Raw genomic sequence first — 26,440 nt, forward strand, 5'->3', positions numbered from 1 at the left:
GGCAGTAATGTCTTTAACAATTGCAACTTCCTTTGCCCCAGTTTTACTCTTGCCTTTTAAGTTCAACTTTTTCAAATCTTTCTGCTATGCTTTCTGATCCTGAATATTACAATAACCTTGGCTAAAATCTGCCAGCAATACTCATGCCAATTCCTCAATGGTATGCTTCCTAGACATTTCTTCTACCAGATTATGAAGTCCATCATTTTTAAAATCAGAAAGTCTCAGAACACAGGCATAAGACAGACAACTTCTCAGCCAAAACATAACAGGAATTGCCTCTAGTTCAAATTTCAATAAAGTTCTCCTCTGAACCCTCTTGGGCCCTTTCTTCTCTGTCCACATTATGGTCTTCTGAGCTATTAGCATTCTGGTCTTCTGAGCTCCACCAGAATTGGCCATTAAGCTCTGGTTATTACAATTTAAAACATTTCCAGTTAGCACGGTTAAGCATCTCAAAATTCCTCCCACCAAATCTAAAAAGCTTAAAAAGCTTCTGAACCATATGGTAAAGTTAATCATAGCAATGATCCCACTTCTCAGTGACAATTTCTGTTTTAGTCAGCTTTTTTGCTGCTGTGACTAAAAAAGACCCAACCAGAACAACTATAGAGGAGGAAAAGTTTATTTAAAAACTCATGACTTCAGAAGCCTCAGTGTATATATAGCCAATTCCATTCCTCAGGGGCTCCAGTTGAGGCTAAACAATATGATAGAAGAGTATGGCAGAGGGAAGTGGCTCACATGATGATCAGAAAGCAGAGAGAGGTCACCACTGGTCAGATACACATATGTACCCCAAAGCCACGCCCCCAATGCCTCATCTCCTCCAGCCACATCCTACCTGCCTTCAATTACCACTCAATCCCCATTAGGTAATTAATTAACTGATTGGGTTAAGGCTCTCACAACCCAGTTATTTCCCTTATAAACTATCTCACATTATCTCACATGTGAGCTTTAGGAGGACACCTCACATCCAAACCATAACAGGCTTTAATAATCCATTTAAGAGTTGCTTTTACCTGGCTAAGGTATAAATATCCATTGTTTTCTTATGTTTGTTTTAAAAAAAGAACATTTATCTAAAGTTTCAAATATGAAATATAAGAACCAATGAGTATGCTTACTTTGTTTTTACTTTTATTTTTTATATGTATCAATATGCTGACAGATATATTTCCCCCATGACTACATTCTTCACCACAAATGAGTACTATATAGTTATGAATAATGAAATGATTAAAAAGCATAATGAAAGAATAGTACAACTTTTTTTCCCTCATTCTTGAGAACTCATTGCCATATTTCCTGCTCCATATTAAGCTTGAGAGCTTCTGAGAAGTATTCTTAGAATTCCAATCTTTTGGAAAGAATAATGATTCAATTAGAGTTTTTAAAATCATGATGATTACTTTATGATAATGAACATAGCTAAGATGTTGTACTTATATTGCACTTAGATGCAGCATTTCATTTTAGCAAATTCCAAGAACCATCCATGACTTTATTATTGTACCTGATTTTTACAAGTTCTTTATCGAAGAACCTCTTAATTCTTAGTTGAACTGAGGAAGCTCTTAGAGAGAGTACAGTGATACTAGTACCAGCTGAAAAATATGACAAAATGAGAAATATAAGAATAAGTTGAAAGCAAATCAGAAATCATCATTTGTAGTCTGAAATAATCTGTATTGGAATTTGGTTGAGAAACAAATATTTTAGAGATAACTTGTCATTCCCTTGAAGTTTCATTGGGGAAATTCCTACATGAGATGTTAAGGCATTAATGTACTTCCACAATAAGAGGGAAACGAGGTGATGCTCTCATCACCATTCCCAATAATGTCTTGCAAGCTAAAGATGAAGCTAACCAAATTTCTGATAACTTCATTCACTTATGTGATAAGATGAATGGGAATGACATTTAAAATTGTTTCCTAATAAGTCTAATGTTATAGAAAAAATATATTATAAAAATAGCTTTAATCTTTTTTTGCCATTAAGGTATTCAGTTTATCACTGTTCATTCTACAGATATTTATTTATTTATTTATTTGGTACCAGGGATTGAACCCGAGAGGCACTTAACCACTAAGTCACATCCCCAGCCTTTTTTTCATATTTTATTTAGAAATAGGGTCTCACTGAGTTGCTTAGGGTCTCACTAAATTGCTGTGGCTGGCTTTGAATTCACCATCCTCCTGCTTCAACCTCCTGAGCTGCTGGGATTACAGGTGTGAGCCACTATGCCCATCTTCAACCTGTGTTTATTGAACCCTGACTATGTTGTAAAATGAAGCTCCTGGCACTGCATGGAAGCATTAGACAGGTGGGGATGCATGTCACAGGAAGTAGCACAGATGATGCTAGTTGTCTCAAGGAAGTTTCCAGTTTGGGAGATCAGAGAGAGCTTGGTGGGGAAAGGTGAGTCTCAAACTGAGCCTTTTTAAAAAATAGGTGCGATGTTATGTAAATATAGAAAAGAAAAATCCAGGGACAATATGGGTAGCAAGGAAATTAATATACTGTAATAACTGTAGACCACTTATGAAACACTGAAGTATGGAAATAGGATGTTTATAATCAGTAGGGCCTGGTGGATTTTTAATCATTGTTGATGGTATTGATGAGTTGTGTGTATGTGTATGTTCAGGAGTAATGAAGAAATGAGTCAAGTTCACAGAGGAAGTGAAAGAGATGGTATGAACAGTTAACCTGGAAATAAAAAACTCTTTCTTTGAGATAGAAACTCTCATACTTTATTAAGAAAGAACATCTAAGGAGTCACAGTTTTTACTGTGTGCTTCCTCACTGTCCCTTTTCTCCATCTAATATATCTCAGCCTCTAGACCTATATTTTCATTAATAATTACATTCATTTCTTAGCATATGCTGGGAACCCAAGACCTTGCACATACTAAGCACCATACATTCATTTTACTACTCATTAGGCACCCACTATGTGCCAGGCATTATGTCAGGTGTGATGGGTACAAAGATCAATCAAAACTGAATCCCTTTTAGCCTACTGTTGCCTAGCACAATGTGAGGCACATGGTTAATACTCAATAATAAGTTGGCTTCTTTGTGGTAGAGAATATTAAAAAATGAAAAAATCACAGACTAGTTATCTGTGAAATTATCAGTAAAGTAAAATGGTTATTATCTAGTGAGAATGGAAAAGGTAAGTAGTGAATTAGATGTGTGACTTGAAGTACCTGCTGAGGGAAGTGTGCTGGGGAATAGATGGGAGATCAATACCAAGACTGTCGAACAGCAATGAGAATGAGTTAGAGTAGGATAGATTGATTTTGTAGTAGGCCAGTGATACACATGTTGGTACGAATTTCTCATGGAATACTATTTTAACAGAATTCACTATAGCACAGAAGAATCAGGGGAAGCACACTGGGGCAAGGTGGAGACTGAAGGTGAGAACTAGCTTGGAGAAAAGATAGGACTTTAATAAAAGCAAAGTGGAGTTTCACATTTTGCTAAGGGCAAGTCATTTCTCCTCCAGATAACTTGGTGTTACATGATATTTACTTCATATTCTTAATACATAAAAATGAATTATTATATTCTAAGTTGTCCTATTTTAAAATCACATTCTATCATGACTTCAGAAATACTTGTATTAATAGTAAACCTGTTTTTGAACTCTTATTTGTATCACAATGTCCACAGAGAAGTAGAAGTGTCTTTTTGTGATAAATTTCTTATCTAAATTTTCATAAAATTATACAAAGATTAAATGCAGATATTATAAAATTAATAATAAAGCAACAAATAATGTTTACTTTTATATTCTGAGATTTTTTTAAAATTTCATGTTAAAAAATCCTATAAATTCCTTTTTAAATAAATAAGATTGTATACATTAAATCTATACAAATTAAAGAACAGGATCTACTAATTGTAGCTATCATTTTCATTTATGCTGTTGTCATCTAGTCATAATTTACATAGTCCATATATCTATCCTTTGAAATAAATATAAGAAAATATGGCTAGATTGCATTATGTTATTCAAAAATAATATGACTGATTATATCACAATTGTAAAGCTCTTTATAAAAGAATTATATTTTTTGTTTTAAACAATTTTTGATTCCTGGATTTTCCTCAGTTTAGATAGAGTCTTAGTTGTAGACAGACATCAGCTGAATAACTCTCGGGTAGTTCTTAATTACTCTCTTAGGAAACCAGGTAGATGGCAAAATATGATGTTATTTAGTTGTCAAGATAATACCATTCAGAAGGATAAAACTCAAAATTACTCCAACCTAGGAACCATCTTTTTCTTTGGGAACTATTATGAGTTTGGATATGGTATGAGTGTCCCCTAAGGGTCCATTGCAATTGGTGGCTTAGTCCCCAAGATGGTACTAGTAGGAAGTAGTTATGAGTTGGGGCTTAATGGGAGGTCCTTATGTAATGGGGGATGCTGCCTTTGGAAGGAATTGTGGTCCTCAGTCTCTGTTTTTGACTTCCTGTTTGGTCATATAATCTTTTACACACACATGTTTCTGCCATGATAAGACAGCCAAGAATGAAGGCTCTAACCAAAGCTGAGTTAATTGCCAATACCATGCCCTTGAACCTCCAAAACTGTGAGCCAAATAAACTTCTTTCTCTATATACGTAGACATTCATGGTTTTTGTTATGCTGATGAAAATTTGACTAATATAGGAATCCTACAATTCCCAGGACAGGGTTGGACTCATCCCAAATACTCAAGATACTTATGTGTCTAGACTCTGTACAATCCACAGTAGACCTATACTTGACTTATTTACAGTTGAATATCCATAGCCTTGGAAGCCCAGGACAGTTAATTTTCAATTTTAAGTAACAATGTTCTCCTAGGTCATACGTTGAAAGGGTCAGGCACTGAACAAAACATCTGCAGCTTAACAACTATCTTAATAATAGCACGTGTTTTAAACACCAAAGAACTTTTGGAAGTACTCACATTAAAAAAATTTAGAAAATTGCATTCAAATTATAGGTAATTTACATGTGAAATCACTTGCAGTTAATGTGTTGCTTAATAGGCATACATTTGTTCATGTAAGCTTTGGTTTGTTATTTTTGCCTATGATTTAACAAACTCACTTTTCAGAGAAAGTTGCTAATAAAACTATATTTTAAAATTCAAATTTTCTTTTTTCCCCTTTGTTTTCCTTTTTTCCTGAAGATGCTGCTGCTACTACCTAGGTATAAGTATAGGAAGTAAAACAAGCCTAAAAGGTTTTGTTTATTACCATCATTCCAAGAGTTCAAAACAAATTAGATAATACAGTTTATTATCTTCATGGAGATTTCTCAAGTGTTTTGGAAACTCATTTGTATTGACAAAAATAACTCTCCATGAGAGATTAAAAGATGAATTATAGAATCCTTCAGGTATTGATAATAACAAAAATCTGCCTTACTATTTCAGTTTATAGTTTACAACATGCTTTCATATATTCTTTCTACTGATTAGTATAGCTTGTAAGTTAAGTTTTGCAAGTACTATTAGACAATTGATTTTTTCCTATTTCCTTCGTTATTGAAGCAATTCATAAACATCATAGAAAATTAAAATACAGAGAATATATAGGAAAAGATAATTTCAAAACAATATTTTGATGAATTTCCTTTTAGTCTTTTTTCCATGTACCATTCCTGTATTTGAGTTATCAGTTTATGTATAGTTTATTAATCACCTTTTCCTTTTGACAATCTCCTTTTGCTTGAATCTTTAAATATCATTTGAATAATTAAAATAAGAAATTTCTAGTTTTTAAACATGTACAAATAGAAAGATATTTTGGATTACTCTTCTCAAATTTTTCCCCTTCCTTTCTTCCCTCCCTCCCTCCCTCCCTCCCTCCTTCCTTCCCTCCTTCCCTCCTTCCTCACTTCCTCCCTTCCTCCCTTCCTTCCTTCCTTCCCAGGGCTTTAAGCATGCTAGACAAGCACTCTACCATTCCCAGCCCTCAAAACTTTGTGTGTTTCTGAATACTTTCTTAGGACAAATGACATTATCAAAAACTAAAATTAATCATGGGATCAGAAGGGATTTGACTTTATACAGTCAATCTTATTGCCTTTGGGAATAATACTATTTTTACCTCCCTTAAAAGTATATTCCCTTCCATCTTCCTTAACTGTTAAAGGCAGAAGTTGTCACATCAAATCACAGTCCATGGTCATCTTTTCATCATGATCTCTAATGAAGGAAATATACATATCTACTTTGCTATTTTGGTATAAAGAAATATTTAAAGAAGATGAGTAATTTTTTTTAATTTATTTTCTTTTATTGTTGGTCGTTCAAAACCATACACAGTTCTTAATACATCATATTTCACAGTTTGATTCAAGCGGGTTATGAACTCCCAACTTTACCCCGTATACAGATTGCTGTGTCACATCAGTTACCCTTCCATTGATTGACATATTGCCTTTCTAGTGTCTGATGTATTCTGCTGTCAGTCCTATTCTCTACTATCCCCCCTCCCCTCCCCTCCCCTCCTCTCCCCTTTTCTCTCTCTACCCCTTCTACTGTAAATCATTTCTTCCATTTGTATTATCTTGTCTTACCCCTCCATTACATAGTTCTTGATATATCATATTTCACATTTTGATTCAAGTGGGTTATGCACTCCCATTTTACCCCTTATACAGCTTGCAGAATCACATCAGTTACACTTCCATTGCTTTACATATTACCATCCTAGTGTCTGTTGTATTCTGCTGCCTTTCCTATCCTCTACTATCCACCCTCCCCTCCCCTCCCCTCCCCTCTTCTCTCTCTACCCCCCCTACTGTAATTCATTCCTCCCCCATGTATTATTTTTCCCTTTCCCCTCACTTCCTCTTGTATGTAATTTTGTATAACCCTGAGGGTCTCGTTCCATTTCCATGCAATTTCCCTTCTCTCTCCCTTTCCCTCCCACTCTCAACCCTGTTTAATGATGGTCTTCTTCTCGTGCTCTTCTTCCCTAGTCTGTTCTTAATTACTCTCCTTATATCAAAGAAGACATTTGGCATTTGTTTTTTAGGGCTTGGCTAGCTTCGCTTAGCATAATCTGCTCTAATGCCATCCATTTCCCTCCAAATTCTATGATTTTGTCATTTCTTAATGCAGAGTAATACTCCATTGTGTATAAATGCCACATTTTTTTTTATCCATTCGTCTATTGAAGGGCATCTAGGTTGGTTCCACAGTCTTGCTATTGTGAATTGTGCTGCTATGAACATCGATGTAGCAGTGTCCCTATAGCATGCTCTTTTTAGGTCTTTAGGGAATAGACCGAGAAGGGGGATAGCTGGGTCAAATGGTGGTTCCATTCCCAGCTTTCCAAGAAATCTCCATACTGCTTTCCAAATTGGCTGCACCAATTTGCAGTCCCACCAACAATGTACAAGTGTACCCTTTTCCCCACATCCTCGCCAGCACTTGTTGTTGTTTGACTTCATAATGGCTGCCAATCTTACTGGAGTGAGATGGTATCTTAGGGTGGTTTTGATTTGCATTTCTCTGACTGCTAGAGATGGTGAGCATTTTTTCATGTACTTGTTGATTGATTGTATGTCCTCCTCTGAGAATTGTCTGTTCAAGTCCTTGGCCCATTTGTTGATGGGATTATTTGTTATCTTATTGTCTAATTTTCTGAGTTCTTTATATACTCTGGATATTAGGGCTCTATCTGAAGTGTGAGGAGTAAAGATTTGTTCCCATGATGTAGGCTCCCTATTTACCTCTCTTGTTTCTTTTGCTGAGAAAAAACTTTTTAGTTTGAGTAAGTCCCATTTGTTGATTCTAGATGTTAACTCTTGTGCTATGGGTGTCCTATTGAGGAATTTGGAGCCCGACCCCACAGCATGTAGGTCGTAGCCAACTTTCTCTTCTATCACATGCTGTGTCTCTGATTTGATATCAAGCTCCTTGATCCATTTTGAGTTAACTTTTGTGCATGGCGAGAGAAAGGGATTCAGTTTCATTTTGTTGCATATGGATTTCCAGCTTTCCCAGCACCATTCGTTGAAGATGCTATCCTTCCTCCATTACATGCTTTTAGCCCTTTATCAAATATAAGAAAGTTGTAGTTTTGTGGGTTGGTTTCTGTGTCCTCTATTCTGTACCATTGGTCCACCCGCCTGTTTTGGTACCAGTACCATGCTGTTTTTGTTACTATTGCTCTGTAGTATAGTTTGAAATCTGGAATCGCTATACCACCTGATTCACACTTCCTGCTTAGTATTGTTTTTGCTATTCTGGGTCTTTTATTCTTCCATATGAATTTCATGATTGCTTTCTCTATTTCTACAAGAAATGCCCTTGGGATTTTGATTGGCATTGCATTAAACCTATAGAGAACTTTGGGTAATATCGCCATTTTGATGATGTTAGTTCTGCCTATCCATGAACAGGGTATATTTTTCCATCTTCTAAGGTCTTCTTCAATTTCTCTCTTTAGGGTTCTGTAGTTTTCATTGTATAAGTCTTTCACCTCTTTTGTTAGGTTGATTCCCAAGTATTTTATTCTTTTTGAGGATATTGTGAATGGAGTGGTTGTCCTCGTGTCCATTTCAGAGGATTTGTCGCTGATATACAGGAATGCCTTTGATTTATGTGTGTTGATTTTATATCCTGCCACTTTGCTGAATTCATTTATTAGCTCTAACAGTTTCTTTGTAGACCCTATTGGGTCTGCTAGGTATAGAATCATGTCATCTGCAAATAGTGATAATTTAAGTTCTTCTTTTCCTATTTTTATGCCTTTAATTTCTTTCGTCTGTCTAATTGCTCTGGCCAATGTTTCGAGAACTATGTTGAACAGAAGTGGTGAGAGAGGGTACCCCTGTCTTGTTCCAGATTTTAGAGGGAATGCCTTCAATTTATCTCCATTCAGAATGATGCTAGCCTGAGGCTTAGCATAAATTGCTTTTACAATGTTGAGGTATGTTCCTCTTATCCCTAGTTTTTCGAGAGTTTTGAACATAAACGGATGCTGTACTTTGTCGAATGCTTTTTCTGCATCTATCGAGATGATCATATGGTTCTTATTTTTAAGTCTATTGATGTGGTGAATAACATTTATTGATTTCCGTATATTGAACCAGCCTTGCATACCAGGGATGAATCCTACTTGATCATAGTGCACAATTTAATATGTTTTTGTATCCGATTTGCCAGAATTTTATTGAGGATTTTTGCATCTAGGTTCATTAGAGATATTGGTCTGTAGTTTTCTTTCTTTGAAGTGTCTTTGTCTGGTTTAGGAATCAGGGTGATGTTGGCCTCGTAGAATGAGTTTGGAAGTTCTCCCTCTTTTTCTATTTCCTGAAATAGCTTGAAAAGTATTGGTATTAGTTCCTCTTTAAAGGTTTTGTAAAACTCTGCTGTATACCCATCCGGTCCTGGGCTTTTCTTAGATGGTAATCTTTTGATGGTTTCTTCTATTTCCTCAATTGATATTGGTCTGTTTAGGTTGTCTATATCCTCCTGACTCAATCTGGGCAGATTATATGATTTAAGAAATTTATCGATGCCTTCACTATCTTCTATTATATTGGAGTATAAGGATTCAAAATAGTTTCTGATTATCTTCTGTATTTCTGAAGTGTCTGTCGTGATCTTGCCTTTTTCATCCCTTATGCTAGTAATTTGAGTTCTCTCTCTTCTTCTCTTCGCTAGCATGGCTAAGGGTCTGTCAATTTTATTTATCTTTTCAAAGAACCAACTTTTCGTTTTGTCAATTTTTTCAATTGTTTCTTTTGTTTCGATGTCATTAATTTCAGCTCTGATTTTAATTATTTCTTGCCTTCTACTTCCTTTGCTGTTGTTTTGCTCTTCTTTTTCTAGGATTTTGAGATGAAGTATGAGATCGTTTATTTGTTGGTTTTTTCTTTTTTTAAGGAATGAACTCCAAGCAATGAATTTTCCTCTTAGAACTGCTTTCAATGTGTCCCATAGATTCCGGTATGTTGTGTCTGTGTTTTCATTAAACTCTAAGAATTTTTTAATTTCCTCCTTGATGTCTTCTAAAACCCATTGATCATTCAGTAACCTATTGTTCATTCTCCAAGTGATGCATGATTTTTCCTTGCTTCTTTTATCGTTGATTTTTAGTTTCATTCCATTATGATCAGATAAGATGCATGGTATTATCTCCGCTCCTTTATATTGTCTAAGAGTTGCCCTGTGACATAATATATGATCTATTTTTGAGAAGGATCCATGTGCTGCTGAGAAAAAAGTGTAGCTGCTTGATGTTGGGTGGTATATTCTATATATGTCAATTAAGTCTAGGTTGTTAATTGTGTTATTGAGTTCTATAGTTTCCTTATTCAACTTTTGTTTGGAAGATCTGTCCAGTGGTGAGAGAGGTGTCTTGAAGTCTCCCATGATTATTGTATGGTGGTCTATTAGACTCTTGAACTTGAGAAGAGTTTGCTTGATGAACACAGCAGCACCGTTGTTTGGGGCATATATATTTATGATTGTTATGTTTTGTTGGTGTATGGTTCCCTTGAGCAGTATGTAGTGTCCTTCTTTATCCCTTTTGATTAACTTTGGTTTGAAATCTATTTTATTTGATATGAGTATGGACACTCCTGCTTGCTTCCGCAGTCCATATGAGTGATATGATTTTTCCCAACCTTTCACCTTCAGTCTATGTATATCCTTTCCTATCAAATGCGTCTCCTGTAGGCAGCATATTGTTGGGTCTTGTTTTGTGATCCATTCAACTAGCCTGTGTCTCTTAATTGGTGAGTTTAAGCCATTAACATTTAGGGTTATTATTGAGATATGGTTTGTTCTTCCAGCCATATTTGTTTATTAATGCTGCTAAACCTGATTTGTTTTCCTCTTTGATTATTTTCCCCCCTTTACTGTCCTACCTCCCACTGTTGGTTTTCATTGTTGTTTTCCATTTCCTCTTCCTGTAGTGTTTTGCCAAGGATTTTTTTGAAGAGATGGTTTTCTAGCTGCAAATTCTTTTAACTTTTGTTTATCATGGAATGTTTTAATTTCATCTTCCATCCTGAAGCTTAATTTCGCCGGATACACGATTCTTGGTTGGAACCCATTTTCTTTTAGCGTTTGAAATATGTTATTCCAGGATCTTCTAGCTTTTAGAGTCTGTGTTGAGAGATCAGCTGTTATCCTGATTGGTTTACCCCTAAATGTAATCTGCTTCCTTTCTCTTGTAGCTTTTAAAATTCTCTCCTTATTCTGTATGTTGGACATCTTCATTATAATGTGTCTAGGTGTGGATCTCTTATGATTTTGCACATTCGGCGTCCTGTAGGCTTCTAGGATTAGGGGTTCTGTCTCATTCTTCAAGTCTGGGAAGTTTTCTCGTATAATTTCACTGAATAAATTGTCTATTCCTTTGGTTTGTAGCTCTGTGCCTTCCTGTATCCCAATGACTCTTAAGTTTGGTCTTTTGATATTATCCCATATTTCTTGGATGTTCTGCTCATGGTTTCTTAGCAGACTTGCTGAGCTGTCTATGTTCTTTTCAAGTTGAAATACTCTGTCTTCATTGTCTGATGTTCTATCTTCTAAGTGATCCACTCTGCTGGTAGTATTCTCAATTGAGTTTTTAAGTTGGTTTATTGCTTCCTGCATTTCTAGGATTTCTATTTGTTTGTTTTTTATTTCCTCTATCTCCCTGTGAAATTGATCTTTTACTTCCTGGATTTGTTTATGTAGTTCCTTGTCAATGTGATCTTTCATTGTCTGATTTTGCTGTTTCATGTCTTATTTGAGACTCCAGATCATCTGAAGCATGTATATCCTGACCTCTCTGTCTGACATTCCATCTGTTGCAGCTATTACCTCTTCTAGAGTTGAGTTGACCTGCATTGCCTGTGGTCCTTTCTTTCCTTGTCTTTTCATACTGCTGGCGTTTCTTTCTGCTTGGTGAAACTGTTGTGTTTTTGAAATTTTCCCTCTATTTATTTATATTGCTCTTGTATAGTTGAAAAGTCTCCCTTGCAGGACAGGTGGTGGCTGTGATCCTCCACCAATTGGTGCGATCTGTCTACCACGCTGGCGGGATCTAGGTCTGCTCTGCTGGCCGGTCGAAGGTCCGTCTACCCAGCAGGCGCGAGGGGCACCTCTGTCTCTCCGCAGGTTGCTGGGCCTAACCTCCCGATGGGTACCCGGAACGCCTACCTTGCAGGCACTAGGGGTGGGGCCGGCTCCGGCCCGCAACAAGCCGCTGGGCCTGATCTGCCAGTGGTCACAGTCCCGCCTACCTTGCAGGCACTGGGGGAGGGGACGGTCCTGCCTCTCAGCAGGCCGCTAGGCCTGATCTGCTGGTGGTCAAAGTCCCACCTACCTTGCAGGCACTGGGGGAGGGGACGGTTCTGCTCCTCAGCAGGCCCCTAGGCCTGATCTGCTGGTGGTCACAGTCCCGCCTACCTTGCAGGCACTGGGGGAGGGGACAGTTCTGCTCCTCAGCAGGCCCCTAGGCCTGATCTGCTGGTGGTCACAGTCCCGCCTACCTTGCAGGCACTGGGGGAGGGGACAGGCCTGCCCCATAGAAGGCCGCTAGTGGGTCGCAGGACCACGTTCCCTGCAGGCGCGTGTGTCAGCTCTGTTTCTCCGCAGGTTGCTGGGCCTGACCTGCCCGTGGGTCGCCGGTTCTCCTACCTTGCAGGCACTGGGGGTGGGGCCGGCTCCGGCCCGCAACAAGCCGCTGGGCCTGATCTGCCAGTGGTCACAGTCCCGCCTACCTTGCAGGCACTGGGGGAGGGGACGGGCCTGCCCCATAGAAGGCCGCTGGTGGGTCGCAGGACCGTGTTCCCTGCAGGCGCGTGTGTCAGCTCTGTCTCTCCGCAGGTTGCTGGGCCTGACCTGCCCGTGGATCGCCAGTTCTCCTACCTTGCAGGCACTCGAGTAATTTTTATTATCATTCTCTTTTCAAAATGATGTTACTTTCTTAAATCTTTCTCCACAGTTTTCCATCACATTATGGCTTTTCTTTACACTCTTCTACAGAATTTATAACATAATAAAAACAATACTCAAACTATGATTAAATACTATGACTTTATTATTCTAAAATTTAAATTTCAAATAGTAAATTCCAACATTGAAGGATTTTTAAAAATGTTAAAGAGTTGAACATTAGAACTACAGATGTAGGTCACATGTATATGTTTCCAATATGAACAATAGCAGCCAACGTACTGAAAATTAATTATATGCCTAGCAAAGTGTGCTAGAATTTTACAAGTGTTAACTCAATAAAGATAATGGCATAATTGAGAAAAGAGATGAAGACCAATTACCTCAACAACTAGGAGTGGTGAGTGAATTTAACACAGGATGTAAGTTTATCTTCCTAAATTTGGAAAAAAAAATACATATATTAACTTCTGTTAACCAGGATATACACCAAGAAACACTGATCTTGAGGGGTATTACAGAATTTATACTTATAAATCATTAAAGAAGGGAAAGTTGAATCCCAGGACTGCCCCACCAACTGGAAGACTTATGCTGGAGCCCAAGCCCAGGCCTAGGACCACCCCACCCACCTGTATGGGAGCCTAGGCCAAGTTGCAGTAGCATCTATGTATGGTGGGACGCTGGCGGGGGTCTAGAAGCCCAACACAAAGTTGAGATATAGGTAATCTGCAGGAACACTACAAGATTATAAGGTAGAAAATGTAATTCCTCAGATCTTCACAGCAAAAAGGAGGACACATAGACAACATGAAAAACAAGGGAGGAAAGTGCCCCAAACAAACCAAGATTCTACAATAATAGAATCCATGCACAGCTCAGTTGATGAATATAAGAGGAGTTCAGAATGTACATAATTAAAATGATCTACAAATTAAAGAATGACCTAAGTGAGCAAATACAAGCAAACATTGATCACACCAAGAAAGAGATAAGGGAGCAAATATAGACAGCAAAAGATTACTTCAAGAAAGAAATAGAGATTATGAAAAAAATCAGAAATCCTTGAAATGAAGGAAAGAATAAACAAAATTTTAAAAACTCAATAGAAAGTATCACCACAGACTGGATCACTTGGAAGACAGAACATCAGATAATGAATATAAGATATACTATCTAGAAAATAAAGTTGACCACACAGTGAAAATGGTAAGAAACCATGAACAGAACATCCAAGAATTATGGGATAACATCAAAAGACCAAATATAAGATTTACTGGGATAGAGGAAGACACAGAGATTCAAACCAAAGGAATGCACAATCTCTTCAATGAAATAATATTAGAAAATTTCCCAAACATAAAAAATGAATTGGAAAATCAAATACAAGAGGACATCAAATGTACAAAATTGCAACAGATCTACACTATGGAACATTATAATGAAATGCCTAGCATACAAAATAAGAACAGAACCTTAAATGCCACAAGAGAAAGGAATCAGACCATATACAGGGAAGACCAATTCGTATCTCAGCAGATTTTTAACCCAGACCCTCAAAGCCAAGAGATCCTGGAACAACATATACCAAGCTCTGAAAGAAAATGGATGCAACCAAGAATCTTATATGTCAAGAGCTATGTAATGTTTTGAACAACCAATAAAAAAAATTAAAAAATAAAATAAAATAAAATTCCCCCAGTACCCCCCAAAAAAGAATCTTATATCCAGCAAAATTAAGTTTCAGATTTGATGACAAAATAAAAACCTTTCATGATAAACAAAGATTAAAAGAACAGCAAAAAATCCTGTACTACAGAGATTTCTATATAAAGTATTCCAGGAGGAGGAAATGAAAATTAGCAAAGGGAGGAACTACACTAAAGGAAAGGCCTATCAAAGGAGAAGCCAAGTCAAGTTAAAAACCAAAAATAAACATAAATGACTGGGTATACAAATAATATTTCAATAATAACCATGAATGTGAAAGGCCTAAACTCATCAATTAAAAGACATAGATTGGCAAATTGGATTTAAAGAAAAAGACCCAACAGTATGCTGCCTTCAAGAGACTCTTTTCACAGGAAAAGAAATCCATAGACTGAAGGTGAAAGTGCGGGAAAAAGTGTACCACTCACATGGACCATGTAAACAAGCAGAGGTTTCCATCCTCATGTCAGATAAAGTGCACTTCAAACCAAAGCTAGTGAAAAGGGATAAAGAAGGACATTTCATACTGCTGAAGGGATTCATACATCAACAGGACATAGCAATCATAAATATCTATGCCACAAACAATGGAGCATCTATGTATATCAAACAAACCCTTCTCAACTATGAGAACCAAATAGACCACAACACAATAATCCTGGATGACTTTAATACACCTCCTACACAACTGGATAGATCTTCCAAACAAAAACTAAACAAAGAAACTATGGAAATCAATAATACAATCAATAAGTTAGAGTTAACAGACATGTATACAGTATTCCATCCATCAACGAGCAGATATACATTCTCAGCAGCACATAAATCCTTTTCAAAATTAGACCACATGTTATGCCATAGAGCAAGTCTTAGCAAATACAGACTATCCTGCATTGTATCTGACCATAATGGAATAAAATTAGAATTAATGAAACAATAAAAAATAGATGCTACTCCAACACTTGGAGACTAAACAATATGCTACTGAATGACACATAGATTACAAAAGACATCAGAGAGGAAATAAAAAAAATTCTTAGAGGTAAATGAGAACTCCAATATAACTTACCCAAATCTCTGGGACACTATGAAGGCAGTGCTAAGAGGAAAGTTCATTGCATGGAGTTCATTTATTAAAAGAAGAAAAAGTCAATAAATAAATGACCTGACATCACAGCTGAAAGTCCTAGAAAAAGAGGAACAAACCAACACCAAATGTAGTAGAAGACAGGAAATAACTAAAATCAGGCAGAAATCAATGAAATTGAAACAAAAAAATTGACAAAACAAAAAGTGTTCTTTGAAAAAAATAAATAAAATTGAAAAACCGTTACCTACCCTAATGAAAAGAAGGAGAGAGAAAACTCAAATTACTAAAATTCATGATGAAAGAGGACATATCACAACAGACACTATTGAAATACAGAAGAAAATTTATACTTGAGTAAAATAGAAAACCTTGAAGACACTGACAAATTTCTAGAAGCATATGATCAACCCAAACTGAATCAAGAGGACATACACAATTTATTTTTTTAATGGTTGTTCAAAACATTACAAAGCTCTTGACATATCATATTTCATACACTAGGTTCAAGTGGGTTATGAACTCCCATTTTTACCCCAAATACAGATCACAGAATCACATCGGTTACACATCCACATTTTTACATGATGCCATATTAGTGACTGTTGTATTCTGCTATCTTTCCTATCCTCTAGTATCCCCCCTCCCCTCCCCTCCCATCTTCTCTCTCTACCCTATCTACTGTACTTCATTTCTCTCCTTGTTTTTTTCCCCATTCCCCTCACAACCTCTTATATGTAATTTTGTATAACAATGAGGGTCTCCTTCCATTTCTATGCAATTTCCCTTTTCTCTCCCTTTCCCTCCCACCTCATGTGTCTGTTTAATGTTATTCTTTTCCTCCTGCTCTTCCTCCCTGCTCTGTTCTTAGTTGCTCTCATTATATCAAGGAAGACATTTGGCATTTGTTTTTTAGGAATTGGCTAGCTTCACTTAGCACAATCTGCTCTAATGCCATCCATTTCCCTGCAAATTCCATGATTTTGTCATTTTTTAGTGCTGTGTAATACTCCATTGTGTATAAATGCCACATTTTTTTTTTTATCCATTCATCTATTGAAGGGCATCTGGGTTGGTTCCACAGTCTAGCTATTGTGAATTGTGCTGCTATGAACATCGATGTGGCAGTATCCCTGTAGCATGCTCCTTTAAGGTCTTCAGGGAATAGTCCGAGAAGGGCAATAGCTGGGTCAAATGGTGGTTCCATTCCCAGTTTTCCCAGGAATCTCCATACTGCTTTCCAAATTGGCTGCACCAATTTGCAGTCCCACCAGCAATGTACAAGAGTACCCTTTTCCGAACATCCTCACCAGCACTTGTTGTTGTTTGACTTCATAATGGCTGCCAATCTTACTGGAGTGAGATGGTATCTTAGGGTGGTTTTGATTTGCATTTCTCTGACTGCTAGAGATGGTGAGCATTTTTTCATGTACTTGTTGATTGATTGTATGTCCTCCTCTGAGAAGTGTCTGTTCAGGTCTTTGACCCATTTGTTGATTGGGCTGTTTTCTTATTAATTTTTTGAGTTCTTTGTATACTCTGGATATTAGGGCTCTATCTGAAGTGTGAGGAGTAAAAATTTCTTCCCAGGATGTAGACTCCCTATTTACCTCTCTTATTGTTTCTCTTGCTGAGAAAAAACTTTTTAGTTTGAGTAAGTCCCATTTGTTGATTCTAGTTATTAACTCTTGTGCTATGGGCATCCTATTAAGGAATTTGAAGCCTGACCCAACAATATGTAGATCGTAGCCAACTTTTTCTTCTATCAGACACCATGTCTCTGATTTGATATCAAGCTCCTTGATCCATTTTGAGTTAACTTTTGTGCATGGCAAGAGAAAGGGATTCAGTTTCATTTTGTTGCATATGGATTTCCAGTTTTCCCAGCACCATTTGTTGAAGATACTGTCCTTCCTCCATTGCATGCTTTTTGCCCCTCTATCAAATATAAGAAAGTGGTAATTTTGTGGATTGGTCTCTGTGTCCTCTATTCTGTACCATTGGTCCACCTTCCTGTTTTGGTACCAGTACCATGCTGTTTTTGTTACTATTGCTCTGTAGTATAGTTCAAAATCTGGTATCGCTATACCTCCTGACTCACACTTCCTGCTTAGACTTGCTTTTGCTATTCTGGGTCTTTTGTTTTTCCATATGAATTTCATGATTGCTTTATCTATTTCTACTAGAAATGCCCTTGGGATTTTGATTGGCATTGCATTAAACCTATAGAGAACTTTGGGTAATATCGCCATTTTGATGATGTTAGTTCTTCCTATCCATGAACAGGGTACATTTTTCCATCTTCTAAGGTCTTCTTCTATTTCTCTCTTTAGGATTCTATAGTTTTCATTGTATAAATCTTTCACCTCTTTTGTTAGGTTGATTCCCAAGTATTTTATTTTTTTGAGGATATTGTGAATGGGGTGGTTGTCCTCATTTCCATTTCAGAAGTTTTGTCACTGATATACAGGAATGCCTTTGATTTATGTGTGTTGATTTTATATCCTGCCACTTTGCTGAATTCATTTATTAACTCTAGCAGTTTCTTTGTACACCCTTTTGGGTCTGTTAAATATATTATCATGTCATCTGCAAATAGTGATAATTTAAGTTCTTCTTTTCCTATTTTTATGCCTTTAATTTCTTTTGTCTGTCTAATTGCTCTGGCTAGTATTTCAAGAACTAAATTGAATAGAAGTGGTGATAGAGGGCATCCCTGTCTTGTTCCAGATTTTAGAGGGAATGCCTTCAGTTTTTCTCCATTCAGAATAATGCTAGCCTGAGGCTTAGCATATATAGCTTTTATGATGTTGAGGTAAGATGCTGTTATCCCTAGTTTTTCTAGTGTTTTGAACATAAAGGGATGTTGTACTTTGTCGAATGCTTTTTCTGCGTCTATCGAGATGATCATGTGGTTCTTGTCTTTATGTCTATTGATGTGGTGAATAACATTTATTGATTTCCGTATATTGAACCAGCCTTGCATCCCAGGGATGAATCCTACTTGATCATAGTGTACAATTTTTTGATATGTTTTTGTATTGGATTTGCCAGGATTTTATTGAGGATTTCTGCATCCAAGTTCATTAGAGATATTGTTTCTGTAATTTTCTTTCTTTGAAGTGTCTTTGTCTGGTTTCGGGATCAGGGTGATGTTGGCCTCATAGAATGAATTTGGAAGATCTCCTTTTTCTATTTCTTGAAATAACTTGAAAAGTATTGGTATTAATTCTTCTTTGAAGGTTTTATAAAACTCCACTGTATATCCATCTGGTCCAGGGCTTTTCTTGGTTGGTAGTCTTTTGATGGCTTCTTCTATTTCCTCTTTTGTTATTGGTCTGTTTAAATTGTGTGTATCTTCCTGACTCAATCTGGGCAAATCATATGCCTTAAGAAATTTATTGATATCTTCACTATTTTCTATTTTTTTGGAATAGAGGGTTTCAAAATACTTTCTAATTATCTTTTGTATTTCTGTAGTGTCTGTTGTGATATTGCCTTTTTCATCCCGTATGTTGGTAATTTGAGTTCTCTTTCTTCTTCTCTTCGTTAGCATGGCTAATGGTCTGTTGATCTTATTTATTTTTTCGAAGAACCAACTTTTAGTTTTATCAATTTTTTCAATGTTTTTTTTTCGTTTCAATTTCATTGATTTCCGCTCTGATTTTAATTATTTCTTGCCTTCTACTACATTTGCTGTTGTTTTGCTCTTTCTTTTCTAGGGTTTTGAGATGAAGTGTGAGTTCATTTATTTGTTGGTTTTTCCTTTTATTGAGGAATGAACTCCAGGCAATGAATTTCCCTCTTAAAACTGCTTTCATTGTATCCCATAGATTCCGGTATGTTGTGTCTGTATTTTCATTTATCTCTAAGAATTTTTTTATTTCCTCCTTTATGTCTTCTGTAACCCATTGATCATTCAGTAACATATTGTTCATTTTCCAGGTGATGCAGGATTTTTCCTTCCTTCTTTTATCATTGATTTCCAGTTTCATTCCATTATGATCAGATAAGATGCATGGTATTATCTCCACACCTTTATATTTACTGAGAGTTGCCCTATGGCATAATATATGGTCTATCTTTGAGAAGGATCCATGTGCTGCTGAGAAGAACGGGACGTACACAATTTAAACAGATCAATTTCAAGCAAGGAAATATAAGACACCATCAAAAGCCTTGCAACCAAGAAAAGCCTGACAGATTCACAGCTGAGTTCTACAAGACCTACAAAGAAGAATTAAAACCAACATTCCTCAAATTATTCTATGAGATAGAAAAGGAGGGAACCCTTCCAAATTCATTCTATAAAGCTAGTATCATCCTACTTACCAAAACCAGGCATAGACACATTAAGGAAAGAAAATTTTAGACCAATATCCCTGATGGACATTGATGCAAGAATTCTCAATAAAATTCCGGCAAATTGCATACAAAAACATATTTTAAAAAATAGTGCACCATGATCAAGTGGGGAATGCCAGGGATGCACAACATAAGGAAATCAATAAATATAAATCATCACATCAATAGATTTAAAGATAGGAACCATATGATTAAATCAATTGATGCAGAGAAAGCATTTGACAAAATACAGCACCCTTTCATGTTCAAAACACTAGAAAAACTAAGGATAGTAGGAACATACCTCAAAGTTGTAAAAGCAATCTATGCTAAACCTAAGGCCAACATCATCCTAAATGGAGAAAACTTGGAAATCTCTAAAAACTGGAACAAGTCAAGCATGCCCTCTTTTACCACTTCTATTCAACATAGTCCTTGAAGATCAGGCCAGAGCAATTAGACAGACGAAAGAAGTTAAAGGGATACAAACAGGAAGAGAAGAACTCAAACTATCATTATTTGCTGATGACATGATTCTATAATTGGAGGATCTAAAAAATTCCACCAGAAAACTTTTAGAATTGATAACTGAATTCAGCAAAGTAGCGGATATAAAATCAATACCCATAAATCAAATGAATTTCTTTACATCAGTGGTGAATCCTCTGAAAGAGAAATTAGGAAAACTACCCCATTCACAATAGCCTCAAAAAAATAAAACACTTGGGAATCAACAAAAGATGTGTAAAGGTCTCTACAATAAAAACTACAGAACACTAAAGAAAGAAATTGAAGAAGACCTTACAAGATGGAAAGATCTCCCATACTCTTGGATAGGCAAAATTAATTTTGTCAAAATGGCCATACTACCCAAAATATTATATAGATCAATGCAATGCCAATTAAAATCTCAGCATCTTTCCTTATAGAAATAGAAAAAGCAATCATGAAATTCATTCGAAAAGAAAAATAAGAGGCCCAGAATAGCCAAAGCAATCCTTAGCAAGAAGAGTCAAGCAGGAGGCATCACAAAACCAGACCTCAAACTATACTACAAAGCTATGGTAACAAAAATGGCATGATATTGGCACCAAAGCAGATACATAGAACTGGGTGAGGTGGCATCTGCTTATAATCCTAGCTACTTAGGAGGCTGAGGCAGGAAGATAAAAAGCTCCAAGACATCCCAGGTAACTTAATGAGACTGTCTCAAAATAAAATAAAAACTGGGGGTATAGCTTGGACATAGTGTGTCTCAGGTTCAACCCCCAGTATAGAAACAACAAAGGAAGATAGGAGAGCATGCACATATGTGCTCCCGTGCACACGCCCCTCCCCCCACAAACAATGAGAAATAACTATCTTTCTTTAAAAATTGAACAAAATATATTAAAGCCACGAAGATTGTTTGACTTTTATCCAATACCTGTTTATTAAACAACTATTTTAAAAAAATCTAAAATTTGAGTAGTTATAATACAGGGGAAATGACCCTTCATTGTAAATGTACAATCTTTTAGAGAAATAATAATAGCCAGCCATTGTGCTGAGCACTATACGTACATCTTGTTGAATCCTTAAAACATCCCTAAGAGGCAAATTTCATTCACTCCAGCCCAACTAATGGAACACAGTATAATTTAAATAGGCTCAGGAAACTTTCCAAAGTCACATGGGAAGTTAATACAAAAGCTAGGATTCTCATTCTAGTTAAACAACACTAACTGGCTTTTCAAAGACTTTTAAACATAAATACATAGAAATGAAGCAAATTAAACACAAAATAGAACAATAAATGCATTGCATTTATTTGTATTCTGTCTTGTTCCTCATGCAATCTGACATGACAAATAAACAATATAAATAATAAGGTGTTTGGTATATTGGGAAGACCTGTAAGAATGATTTTTTTATATGGACCTTGGGATAACCATTAAAGGGATTGCATGGTTGGTCTTGAATGGTTGGAGAAAGTAGAAGAACATTTGAGACTTCAGGCACAAAAAGAAATAAAGTACCAAAGACAGCAATAAATGAAGAAACCAAAAGAAATTCAGTCAAGCCAGACTTGCAAATATGTTTTGAGGTAAGGAATAAACAGGAGGGTATGCAAAGATCAAGATGAAATGGCAATTTTAAGACATTAAAAATACCACAAACTACACTAGTCTAGGCTAAGCTGAGAAATCAAATTTATAACATCTATGGTTCATTATTGGCATTAGCAGCCTTTAGAAGCTCATATATTTTACTCACAAAAGATGATTTAAGACCAAGAAAATCAAAGTGGTTTAGCCAGTGTCCTTAAAATATTTTTGAGTGTCATTCCATCATATAATGTTTTCAAATTCCTCTTTTAAAACTTGCATTTATTTTCATGCCACAAAAAGGATGTGCATTAAAATATGATGATTAAAATGTACATATTTAAATAATCCTGCAGATTCACATATGCAAAAGTAAATCAAAGATAACCTACACTTTTAGAGAAAAATCAACCTACACTCTCTTAATTGAATTGCTAGTTAGATCCTCAGTGTCAGTTCTCTTCCCTAACTGATATACTCCATTAGGAGTTGCTGGAATGAGAAAAACAATCAGGAATCTAGTGGATGAGAGATAAAATATGCCAAGTTTCTAGACTACATTTAAGAAGGGCATGAAAATACAACCAAAAGAAGTAAAGCTACCTACTATGCACTATATCGTGTTATAGTAAGATGCACAGCAAATGGGTACCATTTTAAGAAAATATTTTCCTATACCCCTCTTCCCCCCAAAAAATGCTGGCTATCAATCTGAGGAAAAATCAACAGGAAGGGGAGCACCAGACCTGAAATTGACCTGGTCTCTTGAATGTAGATAAAGGGGTAATTTCTATGCACACACATCTGGACAAAGGTAATGTATGATGTTGGCTTTGTAGGGTTCTCATATAAACCTATTCTTACCATTCAAATGCCTCCTATGTATTCTATGTGATGGCTAAGTACTCAGAAGAAGGAACAACCGGGAAGTGAGAATATTTTTGCTACATGATGGCAAGACTTATCCTCCATATGGTTACTTATATATGTTAAAAGAGATAATGCACAGTTAGGATTCAATAGTTTGGATCTTAAATGTCCCCCAAAGGCTTGTTCTTCAGAGTGGTACCATTGGGAAGCAGTGGAACCTTTAAGAGGCAAGGCCTAGTTGGAAGTCTATAATTGTTCTGGTCGAGTCTTTTAGTCACAGCAATGAAAAAGTTGACTAGGACACATTCAAACCATGGCACGTGTCAAGGCATCACACAATAAAATTGAGGAAGACCAGCAAGAAAGAGAAAAATGTTAAAAGCAGCCAGAGGGGAGAAAAGACATATGTCTACAGACAGACAAACATAGGATTACAGCAGACTTCTTCAATAAATATGAAAGCCCAAAAGACAAAGGAGATACATCATTGAAGCACTGAAAGAAAAAGACTCCACAAAGATTTCTTTGCTCATTAAGTATATAAAACATTAAAGGCAATATAACTTTTCAAAAACAGCAACATCTAAAAGAAGTCAGGAGATCAGCACTGCAAGAAAAATTAAAGGAAGCTGTTCCAGCAAATGTAAAATGGTATCAGATGGAAAATGGGATCTACACAAAGGAATAAAGAGTATCAGAAAAGATGAATGTGTCGGTAATATAAAATATAATTTTTTGTTTTTCTGGGTTTCTTTAATAAAATATAATTGACTAAATAAACCTAAAATAATAATGTTTTGCCTTATTTTTCATATTTTTCCATATTAACTTTAACTTAGCAGTTCACATACTGTTTTTCTACATTTTCTACCAATTACTGACTGAGATAGATACAAATATGCAAGTATCTCTTTGGTCTGCTGGTTTTGTTTCTTTTGGATACATAACCAGAAGTGGGATAGTTGGGTCATATATATGGTGACCTATTTCTAGTTTTTTGAGGAACTTTCATACTGTTCTCCTTAATGGCTTTTACTAATTTACATTTCTTCTATCAGTGTACAAGTATTCCTTTCTCTATGAATCTTTGTCAGCAGGGTTTTGCTTTTAGTTTGTTTTTTTTTATAATAACCATTCTACCAGAGTGAGATGTCACTGTAGTTTTAATTTGCATTTCTTGATGGCTATGAAATTGAGCATTTTTCTTGTATTTGTTGACCATATAGGTTTCTTCCTTTGAGAGTTGTTTACTCTGATCATTTGTCCATGTTTTAATTGGATTACTTGTTTTTGTTAAAAATTTTTAGTTCCTTGTTTATTCTGGATATTAATCCTTTGTCAGATGAACAGTAGCAAATATTTTCTACCATTCTGTGTTGTCCCTTTTCTTTGTTGTATAGCAGCTTTTTAGTTTCATGTAATCCCATTTGTCTATTTTAAATTGTTTCTTGTGCTTTTGGGGTTCATATCAAAAACCTCATTGCTTATACCAGTATCTTGAAGTGTTTCCATGTACTCTTTGAGTAGCTTTATAGTTGCAGTCTTACATTTAGGTCCTTGATCCATTTTGACTTGGCTTTTGTACAGAGTGAGACATAGGGGTCAAGTTTCTACATATGCATATCCATTTTTCCCAGCACCATTTATTGAAGAGATTGTCTTTTCTCTGATATATATTTTGGCACATTGGTCAAGAATCAGTTTCTTGTAGATGTGTCATTTCTAGGATTTCAATTCTGTTCTACTGGTCTGTTTGATTTTACGCCAGTACCATGCTCTTTTTGGTTACTGTGGTGCCATAATATCATCTTGAAATCAGGTATTATGATATCTACAGTTTTGTTGTTGTTGTTATTTAATATTGCTTTGTCTTTTGTATTTCTAAATGAACTTTATGTTATCAGTATTTTGATGGAGATTGCATTAAATCTATAAAGTTATCTTGGGTAATATGGCCATTTCAACAATACTTGCTCTTTCCATTTATGGGAGATCTATCCATTTTTATGAATATCTTCTTCAATTTATCAGTGTTACATAATTTTTGTTGTAGTGATACTTTACTTCCTTGGTTAAATTAATTTCCAGAATAGTTTTTTTTTTGTTTAGGTATTCTTAATGGAATTGCTTTTATTTCTTTCTAGAATGTTCAGTATTGGTATATACAAATGCTACTGATTTTGGTATGTGGCAACTTTACTGAATTCCTTTATCAGTTTTAATAGAATTTTGGTGGAGTCTTTACATTTTTCTATAAAGAGAATCATGTCAGCTGTGAAGAGGATAATTTGACTTTCTCCCTTCCTCTTGGAATGCCTTTTCTTTCCCTTGCCTAGTTGCTCTAAAACTTCCATTACTATATTGAATAAGAGTGGTGAGAGCAAACACACTTGTTTTGTTCCAGATCTTAGAGGAAACATTTTCATCCTTTCCCCATTCAGTATGATATTGTCTGTATGTTTGTCATATATAGCTTTTTTTCTAATGTTGAGGTACAATCCTTCCATAGCTAATTTGTTCAAGTTTTTATCATGAGAGAATGCTGAATTTTATCAGATGCTTCTTCTGTAGCTATTGAGATTATTAATGATTTTTATTCTTCATTCTGTTGGTATGATGTATTACCTTTATAGAGTTGCATATACATGTAATGAATTAGGTCAGTTTTGTTTTCTTTAAAAATATTTATTTCTCCTTCATTATATAAAAGAAGATATTGAGCCTAATTTCCTTTTCCTTGAGTGTGAGTCATATAGAGTAACTTGCTTCTAACAAATACAGTCAGAAGAAAGCAATAGTGACTTGAAAGACTGGGTCCTAAAAGGTATTGTATCTTATATATCCCTGAGTTTCCTCAGAGTAGGTGATAAGATCACCAAGAAAAGCTATTCTTGAATTTCTGACACCTAGAAACTGAGATAATAAATGTTTTTTAAGCCACTAAATTTGGGGCAATTTGTTAGACAGCAATACTTAACTAATATTGAGGTTCTCAAACCTTCTTGGATCTGTGATTTGATATCCTTCATTGTTTTTGGAAATTCTTGACATCTTCTCCTGAAATAATTCCTTGCCCCATTCTCTCTCTAGTCCCCTTTTAGGATTCAATTCCATGTACAGTCATCTTTACCTTAATGACAGAGATACATTTTGAGAAATGTTAGATGATTTTATCACTGTGTAAACACAATCGAGTATTTATATAAACCTAGATGGAATAGCCTACAACATACCTGTGTTATATGGTATAGCCTATTGCTCTAAGGCTACAAACTTATACAGCATATTACAGAATAGGTAAGTATTTGTAACAAAGTGAATATCTGCATATGTGTTAGTCAGCTTTCCATCACTCTAATGAAATACTTTTTCTCAAGTTTATTTTGGCTCACAGTTTTGGAGGTTCCAATCCATGA

The 26,440-nt window shown here is 35.9% G+C and overlaps 1 protein-coding gene across 3 annotated transcripts in view; it reads right to left on the reverse strand.

The window, feature by feature from the left end:
• The window catches only part of LOC144377842 (uncharacterized), a 162,444-nt gene that overhangs the window by 129,738 nt on the left and 6,266 nt on the right, over positions 1–26,440 (reverse strand). Inside the window, exon 2 of one of the 3 annotated variants that reach the window (XR_013439027.1) lies at positions 1,520–1,610. The exons of the other annotated variants lie outside the window; for them this stretch is intronic. The gene's annotated coding sequence lies outside the window, so the exon portion shown is untranslated. The remainder of the gene's footprint in view (positions 1–1,519; positions 1,611–26,440) is intronic. 3 annotated transcript variants of the gene reach the window in all.

This window comes from Ictidomys tridecemlineatus, chromosome 5, assembly GCF_052094955.1.
Source record: "Ictidomys tridecemlineatus isolate mIctTri1 chromosome 5, mIctTri1.hap1, whole genome shotgun sequence".
Lineage (NCBI taxonomy): Eukaryota > Metazoa > Chordata > Mammalia > Rodentia > Sciuridae > Ictidomys > Ictidomys tridecemlineatus.